Raw genomic sequence first — 17656 nt, forward strand, 5'->3', positions numbered from 1 at the left:
GCTTCCAGACTTTTTGCCATGTGGGGAATGCTCCTTCGGACACATTCCAACTCATGTTAATGAGTGATTCAAGTTACACCAGGTACAGGAAAACATCAAGTTGGGACGATGTGGCATTACTTCTGGTGCCATGTGTCCATGGCACGAAGGAGTTTGAATGGAGAGGTGGGCTCCAGTCTGAGCTGAGCCAAGAACACATTGTGGACAAGGCTAGAGAAGAAAAGGCAACCAGGAGGTTGGATTGAAACACAAGCAGGAGGCCAGAACAGAACAACAGCTTTTTTCCAAATGAAGCAGAGAGTATTTGAGGACCGGGACATCCGTAGGGATACCAAGGTGCTTGTTTATAAAGCTATTGTCCTCCCAACCCTGCTATATGCCTGCGAAACTTGGACTGTCTACAGACATCAACATTGACACTGACATACAATACCACCTGAGCTCTGCAAGTGCAGCTTTTTTCCGAATGAAGCAGAGAGTGTTTGAGGACCGGGACATCCATAGGGATACCAAGGTGCTTGTTTATAAAGCCATTGTCCTCCCAACCCTGTGATATGCCTGCGAAACGTGGACTGTCTACAGACATCAACATTGACACTGACATACAATACCACCTGAGCTCTGCAAGTGCAGCTTTTTTCCGAATGAAGCAGAGAGTGTTTGAGGACCGGGACATCCATAGGGATACCAAGGTGCTTGTCTATAAAGCCATTGTCCTCCCAACCCTGTGATATGCCTGCGAAACGTGGACTGTCTACAGACATCAACATTGACACTGACATACAATACCACCTGAGCTCTGCAAGTGCAGCTTTTTTCCGAATGAAGCAGAGAGTGTTTGAGGACCGGGACGTCCATAGGGATACCAAGGTGCTTGTCTATAAAGCCATTGTCCTCCCAACCCTGTGATATGCCTGCGAAACGTGGACTGTCTACAGACATCAACATTGACACTGACATACAATACCACCTGAGCTCTGCAAGTGCAGCTTTTTTCCGAATGAAGCAGAGAGTGTTTGAGGACCGGGACATCCATAGGGATACCAAGGTGCTTGTTTATAAAGCCATTGTCCTCCCAACCCTGTGATATGCCTGCGAAACTTGGACTGTCTACAGACATCAACATTGACACTGACATACAATACCACCTGAGCTCTGCAAGTGCAGCTTTTTTCCGAATGAAGCAGAGAGTGTTTGAGGACCGGGACATCCATAGGGATACCAAGGTGCTTGTCTATAAAGCCATTGTCCTCCCAACCCTGTGATATGCCTGCGAAACGTGGACTGTCTACAGACATCAACATTGACACTGACATACAATACCACCTGAGCTCTGCAAGTGCAGCTTTTTTCCGAATGAAGCAGAGAGTGTTTGAGGACCGGGACATCCATAGGGATACCAAGGTGCTTGTTTATAAAGCCATTGTCCTCCCAACCCTGTGATATGCCTGCGAAACGTGGACTGTCTACAGACATCAACATTGACACTGACATACAATACCACCTGAGCTCTGCAAGTGCAGCTTTTTTCCGAACAAAGCAGAGAGTGTTTGAGGACTGGGACATCAATAGGGAGATCAAGGTGCTTGTCTATAAAGCCATTGTCCTCCCAACCCTGCTATATGCCTGAGAAACATGGACTGTCTACAGACATCAACATTGACACTGAAATACAATCCCGCCTGAGCTCTGCAAGTGCAGCATTTTTCCAAATGAAGTAGAGAGTGTTTGAAGACCGGGACATCCGTAGGGAGACCAAGGTGCTTGTCTATAAAGCTGTTCCCCTCCCAACCCTGCTAAATGCCTGCAAAACATAGACTGTCTACAGACGTCACATGCAACTCCTGGAACGATTCCATCAACGCTGCCTCCGGAAAATCCTGCAAATCTCTTGGGAAGACAGGCTGACAAATGTCAGCGTGCTGGAAGAAGCAAAGACCACCAGCATTGAAGCGATGCTCCTCCGCCATCAACTCCGCTGGACCGGCCACGTTGTCCGGATGCCCAACCACCATCTCCCAAAGCAGTTGCTCTACTCCGAAGGTGAAATGTTAGGAGAGAATGCTTCTAGAACATGGCCATACAGCCCAAAAAACCTACAACAAAGCAGTGTTTCTGGCCATATTTATTTATTTATCGTGTCATTAGCAACCAGACAATTGTATTACATTTTAAACATTTTTTAACAAACAGACAAAACAGAATTTGCAAGTTTGGGAGTTGGTTAAATGTCCTTTGAGCAGTCTCTGGCCCCTTGGAGTGCCTCTGGTGTTGCCACAAGAAGGTCCTCCATGATGCATGTGGCAGGGCTCAGGGTGCATTGCAGCAGGTGGTCAGTGGTTTGCTCCTCTCCACACTCGCATTTCGTGGATTATTCCACTTTGTGGCCCCATTTCTTGATGTTGGCTCTGCATCTCGTGGTGCCCGAGCGCAGTCTGTTCAGCGCCTTCCAGGTCGCCCAGTCCTCTGTGTGCCCAGGAGGGAGTCTCTCATCTGGTATCACCTATGGATTGAGGTGCTGGGTTTGGGCCTGCCACTTTTGGACTCTCGCTTGCTGGGGTGTTCCAGCGAGTGTCTCTGTAGATCTTAGAAAACTATTTCTTGATTTAAGTCATTGACGTGCTGGCTGATACCCAAACAGGGGATGAGCTGGAGATGTCACTGCCTTGGTCCTTTCACTATTGGCTGCTCCTTCCCGGCGGATGTCAGGTGGTGCAATACCGGCTAAGCAGTGTAATTTCTCCAGTGGTGTAGGGCGCAGGCACCCCGTGATAATGCGGCATGTCTCATTAAGAGCCACATCCACTGTTTGAGTGTGGTGAGATGTGTTCCACACTGGGCATGCGTACTCAGCAGCAGAGTAGCATAGCGCAAGGGCAGATGTCTCAACTGTGTCTGGTTGTGATCCCCAGGTTGTGCCAGTCAGCTTTCGTATGATATTGTTTCTAGCGCCCACTTTTTCCTTGGTGTTCAGGCAGTGCTTCTTGTAGGTCAGAGCACGGTCCAGAGTGACACCCAGGTATTTGGGTGGGTTCTGGCCATGAAAGCCTTCGATAATACATAGCTCTCAAATCTTTCCAGTAATGGATTGACCACGTACCTGGGACATGGCTGGAGACATTTCCAAGAGGAGGAGATGGTTCTAGTCTGAAAGCATTGAAACTTCTATTTCTCTGATGGATGAATCCTCACAAAGAATTGTTGTAAAAGCACAATGCAGCCAATAAAAGATCTTCCCTGAGGAGTGTGGGACGTTTATAGGGAAGATGATATTTGGGCTTTCTCTCTGTTTTTTTGGAAAGTTGCTTCTCTCTCAAGTTGTTTGTCTCTTCCTTTCCCTGAGTTGAATGAATTCCAGTAAAAAGTGCGCTGTTATGACCCTTCCAGCCTCAAGTTGTCAGCTCTGTCACGCATCAATCCCCAGCCGGAGCAAAAGTGGCAGCTATGGAAACCGAGGGAGCTGTGTCAACTTCCCCTTTCTGGTTCAGAAATATGAATTACACGAGAAGTAATTAGACCGATCGAGTGCAGAAATACATCATTTCTGCAAGAGGTAGAGCCTGAAGGGTGCTGCATCCCAGAGATGGGGAGGTGGCGAGAGATGGGGTTTTGCCAGCGAGAAGGAAATGGCTTTCTGTCTTGAGGAAGCTCCCCTCGAGTGACTTGCTCCGGAGGTGGATTTGCAACGTCCCTGCAGGTGGAAACTGTTACAGATCAGCAGAAGTCAAAAAGATCTAATCAGCCATGATTCCTCTTTAGGCAAGCTATCCAGAGAGAGCCAGCATAGTATATGTAATGCAGGCATCATCAGACTGTGGCCCTCCAGCTGAGAGGGAGGAAATTCATCCACTCTGGTTTAAAATGGTTTCCCAAGCTCGAGACAGAAGTGAGGGGAGAAGAGAGGGAGGAAATTCATCCACTCTGGTTTAAAATGGCTTCCCAGGCTCAAGGCAGAAGTGAGGGGAGAAGAGAGGGAGGAAATTCATCTACTCTGGTTTAAAATGGCTTCCCAAGCTCGAGACAGAAGTGAGGGGAGAAGAGAGGAAGGAAATTCATCTACTCTGGTTTAAAATGGTTTCCCAAGCTCGAGACAGAAGTGAGGGGAGAAGAGAGGGAGGAAATTCATCCACTCTGGTTTAAAATGGCTTCCCAGGCTCGAGACAGAAGTGAGGGGAGAAGAGAGGGAGGAAATTCATCCACTCTGGTTTAAAATGGCTTCCCAAGCTCGAGACAGAAGTGAGGGGAGAAGAGAGGGAGGAAATTCATCCACTCTGGTTTAAAATGGCTTCCCAGGCTCGAGACAGAAGTGAGGGGAGAAGAGAGGGAGGAAATTCATCCACTCTGGTTTAAAATGGCTTCCCAAGCTCGAGACAGAAGTGAGGGGAGAAGAGAGGAAGGAAATTCATCTACTCTGGTTTAAAATGGTTTCCCAAGCTCGAGACAGAAGTGAGGGGAGAAGAGAGGGAGGAAATTCATCCACTCTGGTTTAAAATGGCTTCCCAGGCTCGAGACAGAAGTGAGGGGAGAAGAGAGGGAGGAAATTCATCCACTCTGGTTTAAAATGGCTTCCCAAGCTCGAGACAGAAGTGAGGGGAGAAGAGAGGGAGGAAATTCATCCACTCTGGTTTAAAATGGCTTCCCAAGCTCGAGACAGAAGTGAGGGGAGAAGAGAGGGAGGAAATTCATCCACTCTGGTTTAAAATGGCTTCCCAAGCTCGAGACAGAAGTGAGGGGAGAAGAGAGGGAGGAAATTCATCCACTCTGGTTTAAAACGCTTCCCAGGCTCGAGGCAGAAGTGAATCTCAGCAACTACAAATCCCAAATGACAAAATTAGTTATGAAGTAGCAACAAAAATTATTTTATGGTTGGGGGGGGGGGGGTGTCACCACAACATGAGGGACTGTATGAAGGGGTCGCTGTATTAGGAAGGTTGAGAAGCACTCGTCTAAAGCATCTCTTTGGTCTAAGAGTCTAATTTGTTTGTTTGTTTGTTTATTTATTTACTACATTTATATACCGCACCCAGAGGCAGGCCTAGGTAATTTTCAACGGTAAGCAAACAATATTTTGGCGCCCCCCCCCCCCCCCCAACCAATCATTGATATATATTTTCTGTTTGTCGTGGGAGTTCTGTGTGCCATATTTGGTTCAATTGCATCATTGGTGGAGTTCAGAATGCTCTTTGATTGTAGGTGAGCTATACATTCCAGTAACTACAGTTGCCACACTTGTTCCCTTGCCTGGCCCGCTTTAGGTCCGGAGGTGTGCCTGAAGACTTTCTCCTCAGCCATTGGGACCAAGAGAGAGAGAGAGAGAGAGAGAGAGAGAGGTGGAGATGCCCAGCTTTCCTGAAGGTAGATGCAAAAACAAAGGAGGGAGCGGAGGTGGGAGATACCTCCAGCCGGAGGGGCTTTCTCTCTCTCTCTCTCTTGGTCCCAATGGCTGAGGAGAAAGTCAGGAGAAGAGGCGACTTTTGATGCACACGCTGGGGTCTTCAGACACGCCTCCAGACCTGAAGCGGGCCAGGCGCAGCGGGTCCGCCCCTTGGCCCACCTGTGGATTGGGGAGAGGAGAGGAGGTGGGTGGAGCGCCAGGGGATCAGGAAAGGGGAAAGGTCATGGGGAAGGGATTGAACGCGGAGAACAATTGAGCGCCAGCTCTGCTCGCGCACCTGGTGGCCAGGTGGAGCAGGAACGAGAGGGGCTAGGCAAGGCTCTAGGGCCCGGCCCCTTTGGGAAGAGGATCGCCCGGCAGTGAGGCAAGAAAGCCAAGGCTCCCCCCGGACTGCTAGGGCTGTTGTGAGCTGGGGGGGGGGGCGCTCCTCAAGTGGTGGTCGAGGGGCATTTACAGAGGTGCCTCTGCACCCCTAGCAAAAAAAAAAGTGTTCTGCGACTGCTTACTTCGCGTAATGGATGAGCCGCCCCTGAGCGCACCTCTCAGCCCAAGTATCTGTCTTCCTAAAGAATTCTATTTCTACAGTGGAGTCTAAACTGTACTGTTTTGAATGACTTCTAAACTGTAGCTTTTCTACATTGAAGGTCTCATGGCTTTTGCCTTTTTAAACTAGAGTCTGAGTCTGTTCAGCAGTGGAACTCTCTGCCCCGGGGTGTGGTGGAGGCTTCTTCTTTGGAAGCTTTTAAACAGAGGCTGGATGGCCATCTGTCAGGGGTGATTTGAATGCAATATTCCTGCTTCTTGGCAGAATAGGGTTGGACTGGATGGCCCAGGAGGTCTCTTCCAACTCTTTGATTCTATGTTCAGCAGTGGAACTCTCTGCCCTGGCGTGTGGTGGAGGCTCCTTCTTTGGAAGCTTTTAAACAGAGGCTGGATGGCCATCTGTCAGGGGTGATTTGAATGCAATATTCCTGCTTCTTGGCAGAATGGGGTTGGACTGGATGGCCCATGAGGTCTCTTCCAGCTCTTTGATTCTATGTTCAGCAGTGGAACTCTCCGCCCCGGCATGTGGTGGAGGCTCCTTCTTTGGAAGCTTTTAAGCAGAGGCTGGATGGCCATCTGTCAGGGGTGCTTTGAATGCAATATTCCTGCTTCTTGGCAGAATGGGGTTGGACTGGATTGCCCATGAGGTCTCTTCCAACTCTTTGATTCTATGTTCAGCAGTGGAACTCTCTGCCCCAGCGTGTGGTGGAGGCTCCTTCTTTGGAAGCTTTGAAACAGAGGCTGGATGGCCATCTGTCAGGGGTGATTTGAATGCAACATTCCTGCTTCTTGGCAGAATGGGGTTGGACTGGATGGCCCATGAGGTCTCTTCCAGCTCTTTGATTCTATGTTCAGCAGTGGAACTCTCTGCCCTGGCGTGTGGTGGAGGCTCCTACTTTGGAAGCTTTTAAACAGAGGCTGGATGGCCATCTGTCAGGGGTGATTTGAATGCAACATTCCTGCTTCTTGGCAGAATGGGGTTGGACTGGATGGCCCATGAGGTCTCTTCCAACTCTTTGATTCTATGTTCAGCAGTGGAACTCTCTACCCCGGAGTGTGGTGGAGGCTCCTTCTTTGGAAGCTTTGAAACAGAGCCTGGATGGCCATCTGTCAGGGGTGCTTTGAATACAATATTCCTGCTTCTTGGCAGAATGGGGTTGGACTGAATGATGGCCCAGGAGGTCTCTTCCAACTCTAGGATTCTAGGATTTTATGATTCTATGATTCTATGATCCTGAATAGTCCCAGATCTGATCACATGGCCTGTAGCCCCTCCCACAACCTAGAGTGAAGGAAAGCTGCATTCCAATGCACACATATACAATAAAGCAATCCCAATTATATACAAACAAATCTTTGAAAAGGTTGCTAATTCCAACAATTAGTAGCTGAGCTCAATCGTATTTTTTAACCACAAAATGATATGAAGACCGGCAGATCAAAGGTTCGAATTTGAGGAAAGCGCGGATAAGCTCCCTCTGTCAGCTCCAGCTCTCCATGTGGGGACATGATAGAAGCCTCCCACAAGGATGGTAAAATATCAAAACATCCGGGCAACATCCCCTGAGCAACGTCCTTGCAGACGGCCAATTCTCTCACACCAGAAGTGACTTGCAGTTTCTCAAGTCGCTCCTGACATGAAAAACAAAGGACATAAAGTCCTTCTCGGATCGGGCAACTTGGTCAAATTGGAACCCATGGAGAGCAAATAAACACACTGCCGCTGTGCATGCCTGCCCAGCAAATTCTGAAAAAGTTATCATTTCCATCAAGCAACATTTCTTTTGAAGGGGTTTCCCCAGCTTGCCACAAAATATCAGCGGCAAACCACAAAAAAGCCCTTTTAAACAAGTAGAAATACTTGGTTTTTAAATCCTTCTTTGTGGTTTCCTGCTGAATCCCATCTGTATGCTTTGACCACAGTGACACACACACACTTTCATATTTATTTTGTGTAGCTTGAGGCAATTAGCGTTCTAGGTCCTTCAATGCAAGTCTAGGTAATTTCCTGCAGAATCCGGCCCTTTGGAGTGCCTCTGGTGTTGCCGCAAGAAGGTCCTCCCGGGTGCATCATGTGGCAGGGCTCAGGTTGCATTGCAGCCGGTGGTCTTTGGTTTGCTCCTCTCCACACTCGCATGTCGTGGACTTCTCTTTGTGGCCCCATTTCTTGAGGTTGGCTCTGCATCTCGTGGTGCCAGAGCGCAGTCTGTTCAATGCCTTCCAAGTCGCCCCGTCTTCTGTGTACCCAAGATGGAGTCTCTCATTTGGTATCAGCCATTGAGGTTCTGGGTTTGAGCCTGCCACTTTTGGACTCTCGCTTGCTGGGGTGTTCTGGCAAGTGTCTCTGTAGATCTTAGGAAACTATTTCTAGATTTAAGTCATTGACGTGCTGGCTGATACCCAAACAAGGGATGAGCTGCAGATGTCTCTTCCTTGGTCCTTTCACTATTGGCTGCTACTTCCCGGCGGATGTCAGGTGGTGTCATAATGAGTGTCTCTGTAGATCTTAGGAAACTATTTCTTGAAGTCACAGGGAGGAGGAGGGAGCAAGCTTCCTTTCTTCTTCCCTGGAGACTAGGACGCAAGGGAACAATGGCTTCAAACTACAAGAAAGGAGATTCCATCTGAACACGAGGAAGAACTTCCTGACTGTGAGAGCCGTTCAGCAGTGGAACTCTCTGCCCTGGTGTGTGGTGGAGGCTCCTTCTTTGGAGGCTTTTAAACAGAGGTTGGATGGCCATCTGTCAGGGGTGCTTTGAATGCAATATTCCTGCTTCTTAGCAGAATGGGGTTGGACTGGATGAGGGCCCAGGAGGTCTCTTCCAACTCTAGGATTCTAGGATTCTATGATCCTGTTAGTAACCTGTCTGCTGACCGTTGGACCAGTTGAAGCTTCTAGACAGTCTTCAAAGGCAACCCCACGTAGAGAGCATTGCAGTAGTGTATATGGGATGTAACCAGAGCGTGGACTACCGTGGCCAAGTCAGACTTCCCAAGGTACGGATGCAGCTGGCGCACAAGCTTTAATTGTGCAAATGATCTCCCGGTGATCGCCGAAACCTGGGGTTCCAGGCTCAACGATGAATCCAGGATCACACCCATGTCTAAACTTGTCTCTGAAATGTTAAGAGTGAGGGTGCCGATCTAATCTCCTTAGGGAGGGTGTTCCATAGCTGAGGAGCCACCACAGAGACGGTCCTGTCTCCCATCCCCGCTAGACATACTTGTCATGATGGTTCATAAGGGGAGATGCGTTCGGACAGGTAAATTGGGCCAGAACCATTTAGGGCAGTGGTTCTCAACCTTCCTAATGCCGTGACCCCTGAATCCAGTCCCCCATGTGGTGGTGACCCCCAACCATAACATTGTTTTCGTTGCTACTTCATAACAGTCATTTTCCTACTGTTATAAATCATAATGTAAATATCTGATCTGCAGGATGCATTTTCATTCACTGGACCAAACTGGGCACAAATACCCAATGCACCCACATGTAAATGCTAGTGGGGTTAAGGGAGGATTAACTTTGTAATTTGGGAGTTGCAGTTGCTGGGATTTATGTTGTTGTTGTTCATTCGTTCAGTCGTCTCCGACTCTTCGTGACCTCATGAACCAGCCCACGCCAGCGCTCCCTGTCGGCCGTCACCACCCCCAGCTCCTTCAAGGTCAGTCCGGTCACTTCAAGGGTGCCATCCATCCGTCTTGCCCTTGGTCGGCCCCTCTTCCTTTTTCCTTCCACTTTCCCCAGCATCATTCCCTTCTCTAGGCTTTCCTGTCTCCTCATGATGTGGCATTCAAAGGACTTCCGCTTTGTCTCTAGTCTCCTTCCCTCCAGTGAGCAGCCGGGCTTTCTTTCCTGGAGGATGGACTGGTTGGATCTTCTCGCAGTCCAAGGCACTCTCAGCACTTTCCTCCAACACCACAGCTCAAAGGCATCTCTCTTCCTTGGCTCAGCCTTCCCGAAGGTCCAGCTCTCACATCCGTAGGTGACTACAGGGAAGACCATGGCTTGGACTAGGCAATGGATCTTGGTTGCCAGTCTGATGTCTCTACTCTTCACTCTTTTATCAAGACTGGATATTGCTCTCCTCCCAAGAAGGAAGTGTCTTCTGATTTCCTGGCCACAGTCTGCATAGGATTTATAGTTCACTTATAATCAAAGAGCATTCTGAAGTCCACCAGCGATGGATTTGAACCAAACTTGGCTCCCGTGACCAATGGAAAACACTGGAAAGATTTATGGGCATTGACCTTGAGTTTGGGAGTTGTACTTCACCTATATCTAGAGAGCACCGTGGACTCATGCAATGGTGGATCTGGACCAAACTTGGCACAAATACTCAATATGCCCAAATGTGAACACTGTGTTGTGGTTCAACAACAACAGCATGATGGGGATGAGAGTGAGAGTGCAGCTGAAGATGTTGGCTTTCAGTTTTCTCAGTCACAGCCTGTATCTGTAGAGAGGCCGCTGTTCTCACAGGAAAGAAATGCGGCTGATAAGGCAGACGCTGGGAACCAGGGTCAAGGTGCCCAGGTGTTGAGACGGAGCCCACAGATTGCAGCCAAGTGTTGAGATCATCAGTTTGGTGGGAAAGCTGATTGTTTTGATGTTTAGTGAATATAGGCTCTGCTCTGGTGATTTTCGGGTGTCAGTTCCAACGTTGTTTTAAGGCTAGCTCCAGCTCCAGGCCTTCGGAAAGGCTGCTTCATGCTTCATGCTATTTCATGCTATTTCATGGACTTTACACTGAACCTGTGCTTCAAGTCTCCTGCTTTGGGCAATATGGATTATATTGGATTATAACCTGTACTATTGATCTTTTCACTGCTTATGAACTGCCTTTTGTTTGAAAACCTCACAATAAACTATATACCTCACAACTCTGGCTGGTTTGTTGTAGAGAGCAAGGTGAATCTTATTCTGAGACATAACACACTGGTGGAGTCTGGGGAAAATAGATCTTGACATTTGGGAGTTGTAGTTGCTGGGATTTATAGTTCATTACAATCAAAGAACATTCTGAACTCCACCAACGATAGAACTGGCTCAAATTTCCCACATGGAATCCCCATGACCATCAGAAAATACTGTGTTTTCTTATGGTATTTGGCGACCCCTCTGACACCCCCTCGTGACCCCTTCAGGTGTCGTGACCCCCAGGTTGAGAAACACTGGTTTAGGGCTTTATAGGCTAAAGCCACCATCTGCCCCAAATGAGGTTCTCCTCCCAGGAGTAAAAAGAGCATCAAAGCTGTGGAAGGAGAAATGGAGCCTCCCTTCATGTTCTTATGGAGATTGGCAGCTGTTTGAAGGCAGCCGTTCCCCAGTCAATTTCCATCCGCTGAGGAGCTCACCCAGGAGAGGGGAATGGAGCTGCAAAGGAATGGCTGAGATCCCTCCTTCCTTCCTTCTTCCCCTTCACTTCTCCTGAGCAGCATCTGTTCTCCTTTGGTGAGGCTCTCTCTCTCTCCTGGCAGCCCCTGCTTTTCACGGCACAGCCGGCGTTTGAGCCAAGAGAGTGTCCTTTCGGCACTCAGGCAGAAAGATATATTTAAAAATCACTAGTCTGTTTGCTAATTACCTCGGGGAGCCGAGGAAAAGTGAGGCTTTTAGAGTGCAATCAGCAAAAAAAGTTGGAATTCTGCTGACGCCGGGAAAGAAAAAACCTCCTTTTCCCCCCTGTTGAAAAGACACACTCCACCAGCCGTATTTTACAATTCAGATTCATTAAACTGCCTGGCAAAAAAGGAACACACAAACACACCCACACAGTCCTCCGGGCACACATGCCTTCTTCCCCTTCCCCGTGGAACATCATCCCTCAAGGCAGGGTTTCCCCACCTTCCTAATGATGTGACCTCTTAACACAGTTCCTCGTGTTGTGGTGACCCGCAACCACAACATTATTTGTGTTGCTGCTTCACAACTGTAATGTTGCTCCTGTGATGAATCGTCATGTAAATACCTGAGATGCAGGATGCATTTTCATTCACTGGACGAAATTTGGTACAAATCCCCGATAAGGCCCAAATGTGAACACTAGTGGAGTTTGGAGAAAATAGACCTTGACATTTGAGAATTGTATTTGCTGGGATTTATACTTCACCTACAATCAAAGAAGATTCTGAACTCCACCAACTTTGGAATTGGACCAAACTTGGCACACAGAACTCCCATGACCAACCGAAAATAATAAATAAATAAATAAATAAAATGCAAAGGCAAACTTGAGAGCTGGTTCTAAACAAGATTGTTGAACGAAGTTGGCTGCTCTGAAAGCCCAGGGAAGCAGAACACAATTTAAGCTTAAACTTGATCCAACAAACATGAGATAATCTCTTTTGTGGCTTCTATGTCAGAGGAGCAGCAAATCCAGGGTTTACTTTGAACTTTGAAGAAAGTTCAGAGCTGGTCCTGAACAAGAGTGTTGAACGAAGTTGGCTGCTCTGAAGAGCCCAGGGAAGCAGACCCTGATTTAAGCTCAAACCTGACCCGAGAAACATGAGATCATCTTTTTTGCACCTGGAACTCAAGGACTGCTTCTCGCAAATTCCTTCTGACCTCCTCATTAACCTTTCTTGGCATATCTCTGAGCGGAGACTAGTCTCTTATCCCAATCTCTGAAGGCTGGGAAGGCCCGGCCAACTGATTCTCAGGAAAAACATCCTCTTCTTGTTTAGCCTGAAGAAGAGAAGGCTGAGAGGAGATATGATAGCCATGTACAAATATGTGAGAGGAAGCTACAGGGAGGAGGAGGGAGCAAGCTTCCTTCCTGCTTCCTTGGAGACTAGGACGCAATGGAACAATGGCTTCAAACTACAAGAGAGGAGATTCCACCTGAACACGAGGAAGAACTTCCTGACTGTGAGAGCCGTTCAGCAGTGGAACTCTCTGCCCCGGAGTGTGGTGGAGGCTCCTTCTTTGGAAGCTTTTAAGCAGAAGCTGGATGGCCATCTGTCAGGGGTGATTTGACTGCAACATTCCTGCTTCTTGGCAGAATGGGGCTGGACTGGATGGCCCATGACTGTGAGAGCCATTCAGTAGTGGAACTCTCTGCCCCGGAGTGTGGTGGAGGCTCCTTCATTGGAAGCTTTTCAGCAGAGGCTGGATGGCCATCTGTCAGGGGTGATTTGAATGCAATATTCCTGCTTCTTGGCAGAATGGGGTTGGACTGGATGGCCCATGAGGTCTCTTCCAACTCTAGGATTCTATGATTCTATGATTCTATGATTCTCTCTTCTGGCCCTGGCCTATCTCTGTGATCTGTGGCCTGCATTTCAACCTGAGGAGACACAGACTCAGGAAAGAGCCCATCATCTTCTTCATTCTCTGAATTGGAATCCCCAGCGCTCCCAGCATCTGGTTGCTGAGCCCCAACAACCCCCAAATATGCTCGATCCAAGGCTCCAGTGTTGCCGAGGGTAGATTCACTGGCCTGTGCCTTTGAAGGAAAACAGGAAACCAGCGTTGTCAATTAAGAAATGAATGCTTCCAACGGCAATCAGTGCCAAAGAATTGATGCGAATATGGCTCTCAAGAAGCGGGCTTGGCGTGCCCAGGGGCCGGGGAATTGTCCTTTCAGCCCCTGAATCTCATTTTCCATTGTCAGCCAATAAAAAGTCCCCGGAGGAACAAGATGCTCAATTCAGAACTTGTCCAGTGATTGCAAGCAGGGAAAACGCATATTCCCAATTCAGTAATGGCAGCATCTGTTCATCTTCATCCTTGCCTCCTGCTTTTGTAGTCCTTGCGGTATGTGAGCATGCATTTCTCTCAATGGAAAGGGATGGAAACCGACTTACTTACTTACTTACTTAGGCGATCCCTCGTTGGACGAGTAAGATGGTCTTCCATTATGGATTTCCTTGTGGGTCCGTATGTGGCTGTGGAGCCCTATTCTTGCTCTGCATCTTCTTCCGCAGTGAGGGCATTGGTTTCCAGGTGGAAGGCGGTCCCGGTCAGGGTTGGCTTGACGCGCCTTCCTCCTGGAACGTTTCTCTCTTTCACCCTCCACTCGTGCCTCCTCAAATTCTGCAGCACTGCTGGTCACAGCTGACCTCCAGCTGGAGCGCTCAAGGGCCAGGGCTTCCCAGTTCTCAGTGTCTATGCCAGAGTTTTTAAGGTTGGCTTTGAGCCCATCTTTAAATCTCTTTTCCTGCCCACCAACGTTCCGTTTTCTGTTCTTAAGTTCGGAGTAGAGCAACTGCTTTGGGAGACGGTGGTCAGGCATCCAGACAACGTGGCCGGCCCAGCGGAGTTGATGTTGGAGGACCATCGCTTCAATGCTGGTGGTCTTTGCTTCTTCCAGCACACTGACGTTTGTCCGCTTGTCTTCCCAGGAGATTTGCAGGATTTTCCGGAGGCAGCGCTGATGGAAACGTTCCAGGAGCTGCATGTGACGTCTGTAGACAGTCCATGTCTCACAGGCATAGAGCAGGGTTGGGAGGACAATAGCTTTATAGACAAGCACCTTTGTCTCCCTACGGATGTCCCGGTCCTCAAACACTCTCTGCTTCATTCTGGAAAATGCTGCACTTGCAGAGCTCAGGCGGTGTTGTATTTCGGCGTCAATGTTGACTTTGGTGGAGAGGTGGCTGCCAAGGTAGCGGAAATGGTCAACATTTTCTAGTGTGACACCATTAAGCTGTATTACTGGCATTGGAGAGGGATTGGCTGGCGACTGCTGGAAGAGCACTTTGGTTTTCTCAATGTTCAATGACAGGCCAAGCTTCTCGTATGCTTCTGCAAAGGTGTTTAGAGTGGCTTGTAGATCTTCTTCTGAATGCGCACAGACGACATTGTCATCAGCATACTGGAGTTCTATAACAGCTGTTGTTGTAACCTTGGTTTTTGCTTTCAGTCTGCTGAGGTTCCATTGTCAGCCAATAAAAAGTCCCCGGAGGAACAAGATGCTCAATTCAGAACTTGTCCAGTGATTGCAAGCAGGGAAAACGCATATTCCCAATTCAGTAATGGCAGCATCTGTTCATCTTCATCCTTGCCTCCTGCTTTCGTAGTCCTTGCGGTATGTGAGCATGCATTTCTCTCAATGGAAAGGGATGGAAACCGACAGCAGAAGCTCAATGTGGTTGCTACATTCGGGCTTCCCAACCTGGCCTCAGTCATAACAATAGTAGCACAGTTGCAACATCCTACAATATGATATGATAATAGTACTATTGCCTTGATTGTAAACATTTAGGAATATAACGATCTGAATTCCTTGATCCAGCTTCAGGCATGACTGCCCAACAGAGTGATCCCGGTAGTCATGCCACCGCTTTGAGGACTGGCTTGTTCTGGAAGGAGCAGCTAAGTAAGAGCCGTGAACTTTACTAAAAACCTATAGATCAGTGTTTCTCAACCTAGGGGTTGGGACCCCTAGGGGGGTCGCAAGGGGGTTTCAGAGGGGTCGCCAAAGACCATCAGAAAAAAAAACGGATTTTTGATGGTCTTAGGAACCCCTTTGGCAGACAAGACTGAAGATATGTCTGCCTGCTCTTCTCTTCCTTTTTGGTGTTGGTGAACTACAACTCCCAGAAGTCAAAAACAGCCCCCTCCCCCCAACCCCACCAGTATTCAGTGTTGGCCATGTAGGTAGTGTGCCAAGTTTGGTACAGATCCATTTTGGGGTGCATTCAGATTGCTCTTTGATTGTAGGTGAATTAGAAAGCCCACCAACTACAACTCCCAAAGGTCCAGGTCTACTTTTCCCCAAACTTCAGTAGTGTTCACAACTGGGCATATTGAGAATTTGTGACAAGTTTGGTCCATATTCATCATTGTTTGAGTCCACAGTGCTCTCTGGAGAAATACAACTCCAAAACTCAAGGTCAATGCCCAACAAATCCTTCCAGTATTTGCTGTTGGTCATGGGAGTTCTGTGTGCCAAGTTTGGTTCAATTCCATCATTGGTGGAGTTCAGAATGCTCTTTGGTCGTAGATGAACTATAAATCCCAGCAAGTACAACTCCCAAATGACAAAATCAATCCCCTCACCAACCCCACCAGTATTCATATTTGGGCATATCAGGTATTTGTGCCAAATGTGGTCCAGTGAATGAAAATACATCCTGCATGTCAGATATTGACATGATGATTCATAACAGTAGCAAAATTAGGGTTATGAAGTAGCAACAGAAATAACATTATGGTTTGGGGGTCACCACCACATGGGGAACTCACATTTTTGGGTGTGTTACCATGAGTATGGTCATGATGAGTCTCTAGACTTCAAAGTGCCCTAAGGCACTGTTTTTCATCCTGGGGATCAGGACCCCTGGGGGGTGTCAAAGGGGTCACCAAAGACCTCCAGAAAACAAAGTATTTTGTGTCAGTCATGGAGGTTCTGTGTGGGAAGTTTGGCCCAATTCTCTCATTGGTGGGATTCAGAATAGTGGGGTCTCTTATTCTAGAGCAGTGTTTCCAACCTGGGGGCTGGGACCTCGGGGGGGGGGGGCATGGATGTGGAGGCCTTTGGGTAACTATGCTGACAAGGGCAATGACAATGATGACAATTGCTATGACAATGGACTATGGACAAGCTTGATGGAGTCTCCGATCACAGAATTTGGCTAGATAAGGCCATATGGATATTATCATAGAATCCAAGAGTTGGAAGAGACCTCATGGGCCCTCATCCAGTCCAACCCCATTCTGCCAAGAAGCAGGAATATTGCATTCAAATCACCCCTGACAGATGGCCATCCAGCCTCTGCTTAAAAGCTTCCAAAGAAGGAGCCTCCACCACACTCCGGGGCAGAGAGTTCCACTGCTGAACGGCTCTCACAGTCAGGAAGTTCTTCCTCATGTTCAGATGGAATCTCCTCTCTTGTAGTTTGAAGCCATTGTTCCCTTGCGTCCTGGTCTCCAGGGAAGCAGAAAACAAGCTTGCTCCCTCCTCCTCTTCCCTGTGGCTTCCTCTCACATATTTATCCATGGCTATCATATCTCCTCTCAGCCTTCTCTTCTTCAGGCTAAACATGCCCAGTTCCCTAAGCCGCTCCTCATAGGGCTTGTTCTCCAGACCCTTGATCATTTGAGTCGCCCTCCTCTGGACACATTCCAGCTTGTCAATATCTCTCTTGAATTGTGGTGCCCAGAACTGGACACAATATTCCAGATGTGGTCTAACCAAAGCAGAATAGAGGGGTAGCATGACTTCCCTAGATCTAGACACTAGGCTCCTCTTGATGCAGGCCAAAATCCCATTGGCTTTTTTTGCTGCCACATCACATTGTTGGCTCATGTTCCCCTTCCTCCCCACGAGGACTCCAAGATCTTTTTCACACGTACTGCTGTCGAGCCAGGCGTCACCCATTCTGTATCTTTGCATTTTGTTTTTCCTGCCCAAGTGGAGTCTCTTGCATTTGTCCCTGTTGAACTTCATTTTGTCAGTTTTGGCCATTCATCTCTCTAATCTGTCAAGATCCCTTTGAGTCCTGCTCCTGTCCTCTGGAGTCTTGGCTCTCCCTCCCAATTTGGTGTCATCTGCAAACTTGATGATCATGCCTTCTAGCCCTTCATCTAAGTCATATTATATTTAAGCATATTTTAATTGAATTGATTTAATGTTTTTAATAGTATGCAATTATTGGTTTTATTATGTATTTTATTTATTTATTTATTTGTTATTCAAACTTCTATGCCACCACTCCCCTGAGGCTCAGAGCGGCTTACAAGAATGGCTAAAATCTAACACAATTTGAAAACAA

The sequence above is a fragment of the Anolis sagrei genome, chromosome X (genome assembly GCF_037176765.1).
Source record: "Anolis sagrei isolate rAnoSag1 chromosome X, rAnoSag1.mat, whole genome shotgun sequence".
Taxonomy (NCBI): domain Eukaryota; kingdom Metazoa; phylum Chordata; class Lepidosauria; order Squamata; family Dactyloidae; genus Anolis; species Anolis sagrei.